The 13,403-nt window shown below is 37.6% G+C and overlaps 1 long non-coding RNA gene across 1 annotated transcript; it reads right to left on the bottom strand.

The window, feature by feature from the left end:
* Positions 1-511: 511 nt before the first annotated feature.
* On the bottom strand, positions 512-10,605 carry LOC145590191 (uncharacterized). Its single transcript, XR_014101869.1, has 6 exons — positions 10,473-10,605; positions 5,399-5,567; positions 3,722-3,859; positions 1,894-2,639; positions 1,535-1,726; positions 512-1,189 (listed from the first exon to the last, which is right to left on the bottom strand). It is a non-coding gene; the product is annotated as an uncharacterized LOC145590191 (long non-coding RNA).
* Between the last annotated feature and the right edge of the window lie 2,798 nt (positions 10,606-13,403).

Below are 13,403 nucleotides of genomic sequence, written 5' to 3'. Positions count from 1 at the left end.
TATATATTTTTCCCTAACCTTGTCAGTTGTCACTATAATATATACAAGTATATATTTTTTGCTTATCCTTTGTACTCTATTTTTTTGTTTAATGATACAGAAATAGCGATGCCAATTGTAGCTACAATAGTCACATTGCCTCTGATTCAAGTCTTGTCGACTTCTAGACGATCCACTATTACGAGATCTAATTGATTCTAGTGGTATTATTGTCTGTTGGAAGATAATAGGATTCCGAAGATAATATGAGTATATAGAATTTTTTATATACACTCGGGTTATTTGTTCATTAAGTTTTGTTCATTTAATAAATGAGTTAGTTGGAAGATTAGCTCTTGTTATTCTACAAATATTACAGTAAGATACATTATGTGTATTTTTATTATTTTAACCATTGCATACTTTTTGTTTAGTTTTACTAAAATATACAAGTAACAACCAGCTTACCTTGTGGACTAGTAGTAAGAGAATGAAACCTCTGAAGTCTAGGTCCAGGGTTCAAGCATTTAATATCATAAATCTACACCATGTGACGGACCACATAAGTAAATACAAGTTGGTTTAGGTAACTTGATAAAACCTTATACAAGTACTTTGTAATTTCGTATTACCTATACAGCTATACTACAATCTTTATTATACAAAATTTGTATGAAAAAAAAAAAATGTAATCAAGAAACACAAAGTGAGAATTGTGAATTAAAGGTCACGAGGTTATTACCAAACATGGTTGTAAGTAAAATTGGAAATTTGTCTTCCTGAATCGCCTTGAAGAAGAATGATCATATTGGCTAGTGACTCCAAGCTTGCGAAGGCCTGTGTTAGCTGCTCATCAATTTGCACTACATGTCCTTGCATTATATATATTCCCGTGTTTATCCCATATTTTCTTCAAAATCGGGACCAAATGAGAGCTCACATCAATTCCTTGAAATTTCTCCTGTGAAACACCATTTTGAACAATCTGCAAAAGCACTAGTATAAAATTGAAGATGCATTAATTAACAGTCAAAAAAGTAAAAACCAATTTTCTTCCTCTTACTCTTTAGAAGAACTTTCCTCTTCTTCCTCTTGCTCTTCCACTTCAGATGAGCTGCCTCCCTCTTTCTCTTCCGCTTTGGAAGAGGCTTGCTTGCCCCTCTTCCTCTCTCTCTCTCTCTAACTCTCTTCCACTTCCTCTTCGGAAGAGCTTTCCAATAAACAACATACAAGATACAATTTTTAGGTTAGAAAGGCTTGAACCTTTTAACATATCAGATTAATTAATATGACAATCAAAGTACTACTCGTAGAATATTTAGGCTTTATTTTATTTTGAGGGTAGAATACTATCAATCCTGGTTTTCAAAAAAACAAAAAAAAAAAAAGAACACCGAAAAAGGACAACATTTCCTTGTTAGTTTAAGATGTGAAGCAACAATGTTTTTATCAATGAGAGTCTCCTAACAATTGCCATATTAATACACGGAGTATTATTTTAACTTGTAGATAAGAATCATAATACACTGAAATTAAAGTTAGAAGCACATCTTACCTAGTGTCCAGCTGGGGCTGGTCAGAACATCTCAGAATATAGTAGTACTTGCAGAACCTTTGGAGGCAAATCTTCAATGTTTCTTTGAGAAAGAGGTTTCCCAAGGTAGAAGTTAACTGGGTTTAATCCTCAACAGTGGTTAACCAAGGTGAGGCCTTCGGATTACGAGATGGTCGAGGAGAAAAACAGACCCTGGTAAAGCAACCAGTTCAGTATGTACATATGCCACAAGTTAAAACAAACAAGAAAACCTACAGAAGAAAACTACTAGCTTTTAGTGAAGTATGAGCACAGTGTGGCCTGTTTTTCAGCTCCACTCTTAACTTTACTCTTCTTCAGGGGAGTCTGGGATAGCTTACCAAGTTCATCGGTGCTCGGCTTGGAATCAGCCAGGAACTTTTCAGATGTAGGAGATAGAGTAGAGTGGTAACATCATACATTATCTCAGCAACTGTCCTTCCACAGCATGTCGGTTGCAAACTTGCTTGTGCCTCAGCTTTCTCTTTAACATCACCCTGCACATCATTCTCTGTAGACTCCTTAATTATCTTATATGATTCCTTATTATCATATGCTCCTTTCTTGGAGAAAAATTTCGTGATAGGGTTGGACACTGCTCCTTAGATTTCAATGGACTGCTCCTTTGATTTCAGTGGTATCTGCACAGCATAATATCATCAGCAAATTTTCTTCTGCGCACGTTTTTTTTTTTCTGCCCTCCAATAGAAATCATTGAAAGAAAACACCATACTCATAGATGCTAGGCTTTTAGCCCACTATAGACATTATAAATGACATGCAAGTAACGAAAAATAGCCATACTTCTTTGATGCATTCAGGACCATCAAATGATGCCTTGTTCATTGCCATGGTCACCGGATACCAAGTCTGACTGGAAAAATAATCATCAAGGTTTCACACTATTTTGTAAACATGCCAACCTCCTACAATGCAAACTTTGCTGCATACAAAACCTTTAAGTATTCTAACCAAATCTGCTTTATCATATGGTTTAAGCATTGAATTGAACTTGGTATCTGACGAACCATTCAGCCAGAAATCTTTTGAGGCCAGGCTTCGTCTCCCAGAATAACAGGCATCCTATCTGTACATCAAGCAGCAAATCCATAGCTTTCATAACCATTTATATCAAGTAGGCAATAAATTTGCAATAACAGGGTAGTATAGAAATCAAAATGATATGATCTCCATGTTTTACAATTGGAGATAAAATGATAGTGTATCTTCCAACATGTCAAATTGATAATGTAAAATAACAACAAATTGTAGGGTGTTTCTCCAACTGTACAAGTAGGAGTAATAATTAGAAAATAGAATCTATTTTGCAACCATAAGATTTCTCGTTGTCATGCATAATAAAATAGGCAGTTGTTGCCTCTAAAGTTCACACTGCATCATTGGGAAATAAAAGAATGATATAAAGAACACAGCTAAATAATCAGATAATCGAGTATTCGAGTCCTGCTACTTTGTACAATATTCAACATATCGCCACCAGTACATGACATTCAGCCTTTTAAGGTATCAGATACTAAAAAAATTATATAAAAAAAAAAAGAAAAAGAAAAAAAAAAAAGAGGTAATAGTAAGTTCAGAGTCACTAAATACCAATATATAATCCACTTTCTTGACATTCTCCTCTTCACTTCTTCCCCCCCCCCCCCCCCCCCAATACCACCACAACCCCTCCAGAAATTCTTGAATCAAACAAAAAGAAAATTATCACAAGTAAGCAATACGGGGAAATTGATTAACAAGCAGCCACTTCAGATCTGATGATAAATTAGTAGCTACAAGCCTACAATGGTAAATGTATAGAGAATTTCTCCTGCAAGAAACATTAAAAAGATGCAAGAGATTAAAGAGGACAAGGACATATCTGTTCAATACATATTGCAATTATTAAGCAGATGAACACGTAAAATAGCTCAAGAATAACATTTGCCTATAAACTTCCCTCTTTGACCAGGGTAAGGGGTAATAACTCACAGATATAGACCACCATGGTAAGTGGTGACCATAAATCAAATGCACAATCCACATATTTGAATCATGGTATGACAAAGACTATCTAAACTCCAAAGTGTCCAATAGAACTCTGGATAAAGTAAACCATCCATCAAACATATCTCCAAGATTTGTGAAGAAAGTAGAATAGAAACTGACCTTCAGATTTTTTTTTTTTTTTTTTTTTTTTTTTTTTTTTTTCAGGAGTCATAGAGGGCAGCAAACACTAGAGGGCAACCTTCCTTAAAATGAATGTAATATGGCTGCTTCTTAGGACCTTTCTCCCATTCATAAAACCTAACCAAATAGTAAGACACACAAGTCAAACAAATGCACAAAAAGAGCAGGCAAGTAGCAGTTGAGGGATAATATTAGATACAAAAAGAGCAGGCAAGTAGCAGTTTGGAAGATACCCCAACTCCAACCCAAAGAAAAAGAGAGATCAAATTCTTTTCTAAGAAAATCAACCCCCCACCCCCCCAAAAAAAAAAAAAAAATTGTTCAGCACCCATCACCTATTTTTACATACATCTAACTATATTGCCACTGCCACCATCTCAAACATACCTTCCAGCTTACCAACACCCAGAGACTCCTCCTCAATCCTCATTACCATCTCCACTGCCCCTTCTTTCTCCCATCCGTCCATATCTGATGTTGTTGTTTACTAGTGCTTAGGTGGAAGTGGAAATCAACTACCCTTGATTTTAAAGCAAAAGGCTGGTAACAGATGCAGTAAAACAATATGCAGGAAACTAATTATCTATGCCCTTTCTTTACTCAAATGATGGGACTGAAGAGAGAGTGACATAACCCATGACATAATTGAGATCTACACAATATAGGCAAAGTTGCCAAAAATGCAGTTAGAGATTCCATTTCTACATGTTGTGCTCCTATTCGAGATCAACACTAATAAGTTATGTGGAAAGGTTTTAAGATGCTTATACAACTGTACAAAAAACAATACAGAACACTTAACCACATGTTCTGTCTTGCAATGTCATGAAAAGGACTCTAAAATCAAAATTCTTAGACCAACAATGGTGGTCTCCAATGCAACATGCAATGCTAGACTCTGGAACAAGTTGCATAATTTATAAGTAATTTATCAAATAATGAAAACAGCAAAATATGTGAAGAGAAACATAAGGCAGAAATGTCGGTAAGGCCTTCACTTTTTTACTCAAAGCTGCATCTTCAAATGCTTTTTAATGCATTTGATTATTGATTGTACTCCATATAGAACATTCAAGAGGAACTGAGGAAGTAATCAATATCCTAATACAAGAAACATCTAAATGCAAAAAAATGCTGATACCTGAAACCCATTATCAATAATGGTGACCATGCTAAAGTCAAACAATTGCATCTATTTATCTAAAAAAAATATGAGATAGAAGAAAGCAAAATATACAACACCAAGGAACAAACAGAAAAGTCAGGAGTTGTGATCAGAGCTTTGTAGTTCTTACTGTTGATCTATAAAAGATAATGCTAAAGTCCATTATCAGATATGTTCCACATTCAAGATGCAGGAGCATCCAAATGGAAAATTAATTGAACAACTATATTAACAATATTGCAACAAACACGAAAAGAAATCATGAAACCGGAAAAAAAATTCAAAATTTGATCCAGAAATTACTCTCATACCCTTTCACAGCAACAAGGCACCCGTTTTTAGGAATAAGTCGACAAAATGATGCCTTTTCCCCAATAGATTAAGATCTAACATTAAACTGGAAATATTTACAGCACACAAATCAATCTTCTACCACAAACTATATATAATGTATACAAAGAAAAAGGAGACTGAAAGGGAATTAATAGTACCATGACTACCATCTTGTAGTGATCAGGTTTCTAATACTTCTTGGTGAAGCTAGGAATTAGCCCCCACTTCATACAATGTACAGCAGCAGTGTAACCCTCATCTCCACCACTTTCACGACGAAGTGCCGGCAGGTAAGATCCCGGTGTGACATTATATGCAGGTCAGTACCTAAACCAAATAGATTATAAAACCTTTGCATATACATACAATCCTCCTTCTCATAGTATCCATCTAAAAAGAAAATTAAACACTCAAAGCTATTATTTTTATCAATTGTAGGCTTAGGAATATATTCTATTGAATTGGGGTTTGTCTAATTTAACTTATATTGCCTGAACTTAACTTATTTTGTTTGAAATCATTTTGTATGAACTTATCTTAATTTATTCAAACTAATATGTCTGGAATTTGTAAAAATTAGTAAACCTAAATAAACATTTCAGAACAACCAATTCATCAGGGTAACTAGTAAAGTTTACATTGGTTATAAAAATCTGTCACGAAATAATTTCCGTAGTTTTCATTAGAGTATAGCAAGCGTATATATACAACCTAGCAAATAGAATAGGGCTTATGAGATAGGCCCGATAACTATACACTATACACAATAATAGGCCCTAATACCCCCCCTCAAGTTGGAGCATGCAAATCACAAATGCCCAACTTGCCAAGTAAATACATGAATTGACTTTTACTCAAAGCCTTGGTGAATATATCCGCTAATTGATCCGTTGTCTTCACATACGACGGACTAATGATACCATCCTGAATCGCATCACGAAGATAATAACAATCCACCTCAATGTGCTTGGTACGCTCATGGAAAACCGGATTCTTCGCAATATACAACGCAGATTGATTATCACAAAACAAACTCATAGCACGGGGATGCGAGACACCCAAACTCAGAAGAAGGGCCTTCAACCATTTCAACTCATCAGTAGTTTTAGACATTGAGCGGAATTCGGCCTCTGAAGAAGACTTGGCCACAGTGTCCTGTTTCTTAGTCTTCCAAGATATAGGAGAAGCACCAAGAAACACCAACCAGCCAGAGATAGAACGGCGCGACAAGGGACAACCTGCCCAATCTGAATCACACCAACCTGTAATATGTAAATCACAATCTGAACTCAAAAGAATACCCTGACCCGGACATCCCTTCAAGTATCGCACTGTACGAAGAGCCGCTTCCCAATGGTCCTGCCGCGGGTGTTGCATAAATTGAGATAAAATATGCACCGCATATGCCAAATCCGGTCTAGTAAAAGACAAATAAATCAGACGACCCACAAGCCGTCGATACTGCTCTGGATCAGAAAAGAAAGAGGACTCTGATTTCGCCAGAGTATGATTCTGCTCAATAGGAGTAACTGCCGGACGAGCACCTAGCAAACCAGACTCTGCAATAATGTCAAGTGTATATTTCCGTTGGCATAAAAATATGCCTTCCGGACTACGAGCTACCTCAACACCAAGAAAATACTTCAAAACACCCAAATCTTTCATATGAAAACAGTCACTCAAGTATGACTTGAATGTTGAAATCGCAGAAGAATCATTACCAGAAATTATCAAATCATCAACATAGACAAGAACACTAAGTTGAATAGAACCAGATTGCAGAGTGAAAAGAGAATAGTCAGAGTACGATTGCACAAATCCGTACCTTTTCAGAGAGGCGGCCAATTTAGAATACCAACAACGAGGTGCTTGTCGAAGACCATATAATGACTTCAGAAGACGACACACCAAACCAGATTGAGAACCATAAAACCCAGGGGGAAGCTTCATATAAACTTCCTCATCAAGATCACCATGAAGAAATGCATTGTGGACATCCATCTGATGCAATTCCCAATTCTTTGCAGCAGCAACAGCAAGAAAAGCCCGAACAGTGACCATTTTAGCCACAGGAGCAAAAGTCTCACTGTAATCAATACCCTCAACCTGATGATTACCAAAGATAACAAGACGAGCCTTCAATCTCTCGAGTGTGCCATCAGAATTAAGTTTGACCTTGTAAACCCAGCGACACCCAAGAGCTTTCTTACCCGGAGGCAATTTTTCCATTACCCATGTGCCATTTTTTTCTAATGCATCAATTTCTGTTTGCATAGCCGCCTTCCACCCCTCATTTTGCATTGCCTCCTTGAAATTACGAGGCTCAACTACCGTATCAACAGCTGCAATAAAAACACGGTGTGGCACAGAAAATTTATCACAATTCACAAAATGCGCTAAGGGGTAAGGAGTACCTGAGGAGCATGGAGTAGGCGATGAACATTGCGAGATAGATGGACTAGGTAGAGATATAGTGTGTGCGACATAATCCCGGTGCCACCCCGGGGGTTGCCTTGGACGTTGATCACGGTCCAACGCAATAGGAGAAGTAGAAGAGGGCTCCGGAACAACCACATCAAGGCTGCCCGTACCAGTGACCGAGGAAGCAGCAGTGGGGACAGGGGACACCTCGGGACTGCCGTGGTCATGAACAACAGCCTCAGGTGACCCGTGGGGGGTAGAAGCAGTAGCACAGGGTTGTGATGAGTTTTCGGGCACAAGAGAACCCTCACTAACCTCTAATACATATTCCAAATCATCAAGAAAATCGTGATCAACACCAACATAGTCATTAGTCCCACTCTCGGCACCCACAGTAGAAAGAACCGAATCACCATCTTCCACAAACGGAAATTCATTCTCATGAAATTTAACATCACGGGAAACAAAAATAACACCGGTTTCTAAATCATACACCTTCCAACCCTTTTTGCCATGAGGGTAACCCACAAACACACATTTCCTACTCCTAGGAGCAAATTTGTCACCCTTAGCCCTTTGGTTATGAGCAAAGCAAAGACACCCAAAAACACGCAATGTATCAAAATCAGGTTGTTTGCCAAAAAGCATTTCATATGGAGTTTTCTTATCAAGTAAGATAGAAGGAGTGCGATTAATAACATAAACGGCCCCAAGAATACACTCTCCCCACAAATCAATCGGCAAATTGCCTTGAAACATCAACGCTCTTCCTACATTTAATATATGTTGGTGTTTACGCTCTACCCGACCATTTTGTTGAGGGGTACCAACACAAGAGGTTTGAAATAGAATTCCATGTTCATCAAAATAGGGAAGCATGTGTTTGAATTCGGTTCCATTATCACTCCTTACACACTTAACAGTAACATCAAACTGAGTTTTAACCATAGCAAAAAATGAGAGAAAAGAAGAATAAACTTCAGTTTTATCATTCAACAAATAAACCCAAACACCTCTCGAGAAATCATCAACAATAGTCAAAAAATAATGAGCACCACAAGTAGAAGCCGTCTTATACGGTCCCCACAAATCACAATGTATCATTTCAAGAATACGACTAGCACGACTATCACTATCAGGAAAACTGTCACGAGTTTGTTTAGCTAGAGGACAAATTTCACATGCTTTATGTAAACACTTAGTACCAATACTACCTCGAATAGCAGGAAGCAATTTGACAATTTTCTCCGACGGATGCCCCAAACGACGATGCCACAACTCAAATGTAGAAATCGCTGGACCCGTGATTGCACACACTTTCGGGAGACGCCGGAAATAATATAGTCCATCTATTCGTTCACCACCTCCAATTAAGCTCCCCGAGGATTGATCCTGTATAGCACAAAGAGAATTAGTGAATCGGACAAAGCAATTAGAGTCATCAATCAACTTAGACACCGAAATCAAATTGCAATTTAATTGCGGAACAAATAGAACATTTTCAAGAGAAATGCCATCCGCCAAGACAACACGACCCTCCTTAGTAGCCATGGCCTTAGCACCATCGGGAAGACCAACAAGACAAGAAGTGATGAAGTGAGCATCTTGTAGAAATCTCTCATTGCCGGTAACATGATGGGATGCACCGGTGTCAATTATCCACGAAGACAACAAATAACCATCATCAGCATAATTAGTAGGAGGATCGAATACACCACCCAAGAGGGGAGTAGTGGCGTTAATAGAGTGTAGTGGTAATGTAGAGGAGGCAGCAGGGGCCACGGCCTGCCTGTGGCTGGCAGAAGTTGCCACGGACTGCCCGTGGCTGGCCCAAGTAGTTGTGGCAGTAGGGGCCACGGGCTGCCTGTGGCTGGCAGAAGTTGCCACGGACTGCCCGTGGCTGGCCGTGACAGCAGGGTTGATTACAGGGGCAGCAGCCGTGGCATACAAACCAGCAGCAGGTAGAGCTGTAGAAGCAGGCAGAGTAGCGGCAGGAGGCAGGGCAGTAGCAGCTCCACAAGGCAGACCTTGCGGCATAGAAACAACAGGCAAAGAGGAAGCACCAAATAGAGCAATAGAATCGGCAACCGAGCGACGTTGATGACCATATTTGGTCAGCCACCATTCGGGTAAGCCATGAACTAGAAAACAACCATTGTAATCGTGACCCGTACGATTACAATGTGTACAATAGAGATTCGACTTGAGTTTGGGAGTAATAGAAGAAGACATAGGATGAGTGTCATACACCATTATCGATCAATGAATGTCTGAGAAATTCGAACCAACAATCCGAAATAGTAGAATAGAAATTAGGGTCCAAAGAAATTAGTTTCCAATACCAGAAAATATAAATCGAACCAGAAATTAGTTTCCAGAATTTCGAAGCAAAATAATCGAGGTTGAAATTCGATTCAGATTGTAAAAAAAATTCAGGAATGCAGTGTAGAGATTTAGAATATAGAATTTAGAAATTTAGGGATTTAGAGTTTGATTGGCTCCGATACCATGTCACGAAATAATTTCCGTAGTTTTCATTAGAGTATAGCAAGCGTATATATACAACCTAGCAAATAGAATAGGGCTTATGAGATAGGCCCGATAACTATACACTATACACAATAATAGGCCCTAATAAAATCCAAACTTGAAGTAAAACCCTAATAAATGCCTTAAAACAAAATCAAAATCATAAACAAAAACAACCCAATTCAACCATAGAACTAAAATTAATTTTAACCATAGAATAAAGGAAAATCATACAATAAATTTGTTAAATGAAACTGAAAATTGAAAGAGAGGAAGTAATACTGGAACTGGTCTACATAAACTCTGTTATGGTAGCTTGGGTTCTTCAGGTTCTGGGTTTCTTCTTCTTTTCACACGGACTTTTTACGTAATTGTACATTAGTAACATTACCAAACGCGGGAAGGAAATGGGCGTTTTGGGGCAACACACTACCAGTCTACGAGGTCGGTCCAGGAATCGAGGGCCACTTTATTAGTAGTGTAATATTTATTCAAAATTAAGAGAGGTTAATACCGGAAATTATAACAAAATTCCAAGTTAATTCTTAATCAAGTCGGCTACTTTTTTTGGTGTGACCTTAAAAAAAAAAATTGAACAAATTTTAAGCTCTTGTTTAGTTCACCTTATTTTAACTTATTTTAAAAAATACTAGCCTTCTGATCCGTTTCATGCACGGGTTATTACTTAGAATATTTTTCTTGTAATGTGTTGCTTATTTGTGTTGTATGAGTCAGCATTGTTTTATTGTACTTTCTATGTTTATACAATGTGGACTAATTAACTCAAATTTTTTATTTTTTATTTATTTATTTTTACTATTACTTTATTTTAAGTTTGGGATATGAAAAGACTACGACTTTATTTTGGTGTAGTTGAAACATTTAATTTTCTTACTTATATTTGCAAGTTACGGAACGCATAAAGACATGAATTTATTTTTTTATTTTTTATTTTTTTTTTTGTTTTGATAAAGAAGGTGGCATGTGGCATATGAGTGATTTGTGGTGACATGTGGCATATGAGTAATATGTGGTTTGTGTTTTTAAATACTAATAAAGTATAGATAAGTTCAAATCAGATCATAAAAAATAATTTCAGATCAGAACACCCGGAGGATATTAGGGACCTTGGTAAACCTCTCGACAATTTTTATTTCTGAGCGAAAAAAGGTCAAAAAAATTACAAAATTGAAGGCTACAATCCAAGCTTTTTGAGAAATTTTGAGGTTTAGGGGCCCGGTAGCGAAAAGCCTTGAGACCCTAAGGGATACATCTCAGGGTTGTATGATGCCGTTTAAAACCATATATGATCATTATATGTTGTCATAAACGTCCGTGGAAGGATTGAGTTTACGAAATCGGTGCAAGTTGCGAACAGGTAAAATGACCGTTTCAGGACATATTGGATGGTTCCACTAACCCAATTTGGACTCCCGGAGGGTATTAGGGACCATGGTAAACATCTCGGCAATTTTTATTTTCGGGCGAAAAAAAGTAAAAAAATTACAAAATCGAAAGCTATAATCAACGCTTTTTGAGGTTTCAAGACCCGATGGCGAAAAGTGTTGAGGCCCTAAGGGATATATCTGGATGTTATTTAATGTCGTTTGAAACCATATATGATCATTATATGTTGTCATAAACGTCCGTGGTACGGTTGAGTTTACGAAATCACTACAAGTTGTGAAACGGGTAAAATGACCGTTTAAGGGCATATTGGATGGTTCCACCGACCCAATTGGACTCCCGAAAGATATTAGGGACCATGGTAAACATCTAGACAATTTTTATTTCCGAGCGAAAATAGGTTAAAAAAATTACAAAATTGAAGGCTATAATCCATGCTTTTGAAAGAAATTTTGAGGTTTCGGAGTCCGGTGGCGAAAAGTCTTGAGACCCTAAGGGTACATCTCGGGGTCATATAATGTCGTTTGAAACCATATATGATCATCATATGTTGTCATAAACGTCCTTGGTAGGCTTAAGTTTACAAAATCACTGCAAGTTGTGAACAGGTAAAATGACCGTTTAAGGGCATATTGGACAATTCCACCGACTCAATTGGACTCCTAGAGGGTATTAAAAACCATAATAAACGTCTCGACAATTTTTATTTCCGGACGAAAAATGGTTAAAAATTACAAAATTGAAGGCTATAATAATCCACGTTTTTTGAGGAATTTTTGAGGTTTCAAGGCCCAGTGTTGAAAAGTGTCGAGACCCTAGCGTATATATCTCGGGGTCAAATAATGTCGTTTGAAACCATATATGATCATTATATGTTGTCATAAACATACGTGGTAGGCTTGAGTTTACGAAATCACTACAAGTTGTGAACGGGTAAAATGATCTTTTAAGGCCATATTGGATGGTTCCACCAACCCAATTTGACTCCCGGAAAATATAATGGACCATGGTAAACAACTCAACAATTTTATTTCCGGGCTAAAAAAGGTCAAAAAATTACAAAATCGAAGGCAATCCACGTTTTTAAGGAAATTTTGAGGTTTAGGGGCCTGTACGTGGCGAAAATCATTGAGACCCTAAGGGATACATCTCGGGGTCATATATATAATGCCGTTTGAAACCACATATGATCATTATATGTTGTCATAAATGTTCGTGGTAGGCTTGAGTTTACAAAATCGGAGCAAGTTGCGAACAGGTAAAATCACCCGTTTAAGGGCATATTGGATGGTTCCACCGACCCAATTGGACTCTTGGGGGGTATTAGGGACCGTGGTAATCTTTGCAACAATTTTTATTTCCGGACGAAAAAAGGTCAAAAAATTACAATATTGAAGGCTATAATCCACGTTTTTTTAGGAAATTTTGAGGTTTTGGGATCCGGTGGCGTAAAGTGTTAAGACCCTAGGGAATATATCTCGGTGTCATATAATGCTGTTTGAAACCATATATGATCTTTATATTTTGTCATAAACGTACTTGATAGGCTTGAGTTTACGAAATCTCTGCAAGTTGTGAACGAGTAAAATGACCGTTTAATGGCATATTGGACGGTTCCACCGACCCAATTTGACTACCGGAGGATATAAGGGACAATGGTAAACATCTCGGTAATTTTTATTTCCAGACGAAAAAAGATAAAAAAAAATTACAAAGTTGAAGGCTATAATCCACGCTTTTTGAGGAAATTTGAGGTTTCGGGGCCTGATGGTGAAAAGCCTTGAAACCCTAAGGGATACCTCTCGG

The sequence above is a fragment of the Chenopodium album genome, chromosome 2 (genome assembly GCF_948465745.1).
Source record: "Chenopodium album chromosome 2, dcCheAlbu1.1, whole genome shotgun sequence".
Classification (NCBI taxonomy): domain Eukaryota; kingdom Viridiplantae; phylum Streptophyta; class Magnoliopsida; order Caryophyllales; family Amaranthaceae; genus Chenopodium; species Chenopodium album.
The sequence above is the reverse complement of the archived record's forward strand: the minus strand, read 5'-3'. Positions and strand labels throughout refer to the sequence as shown.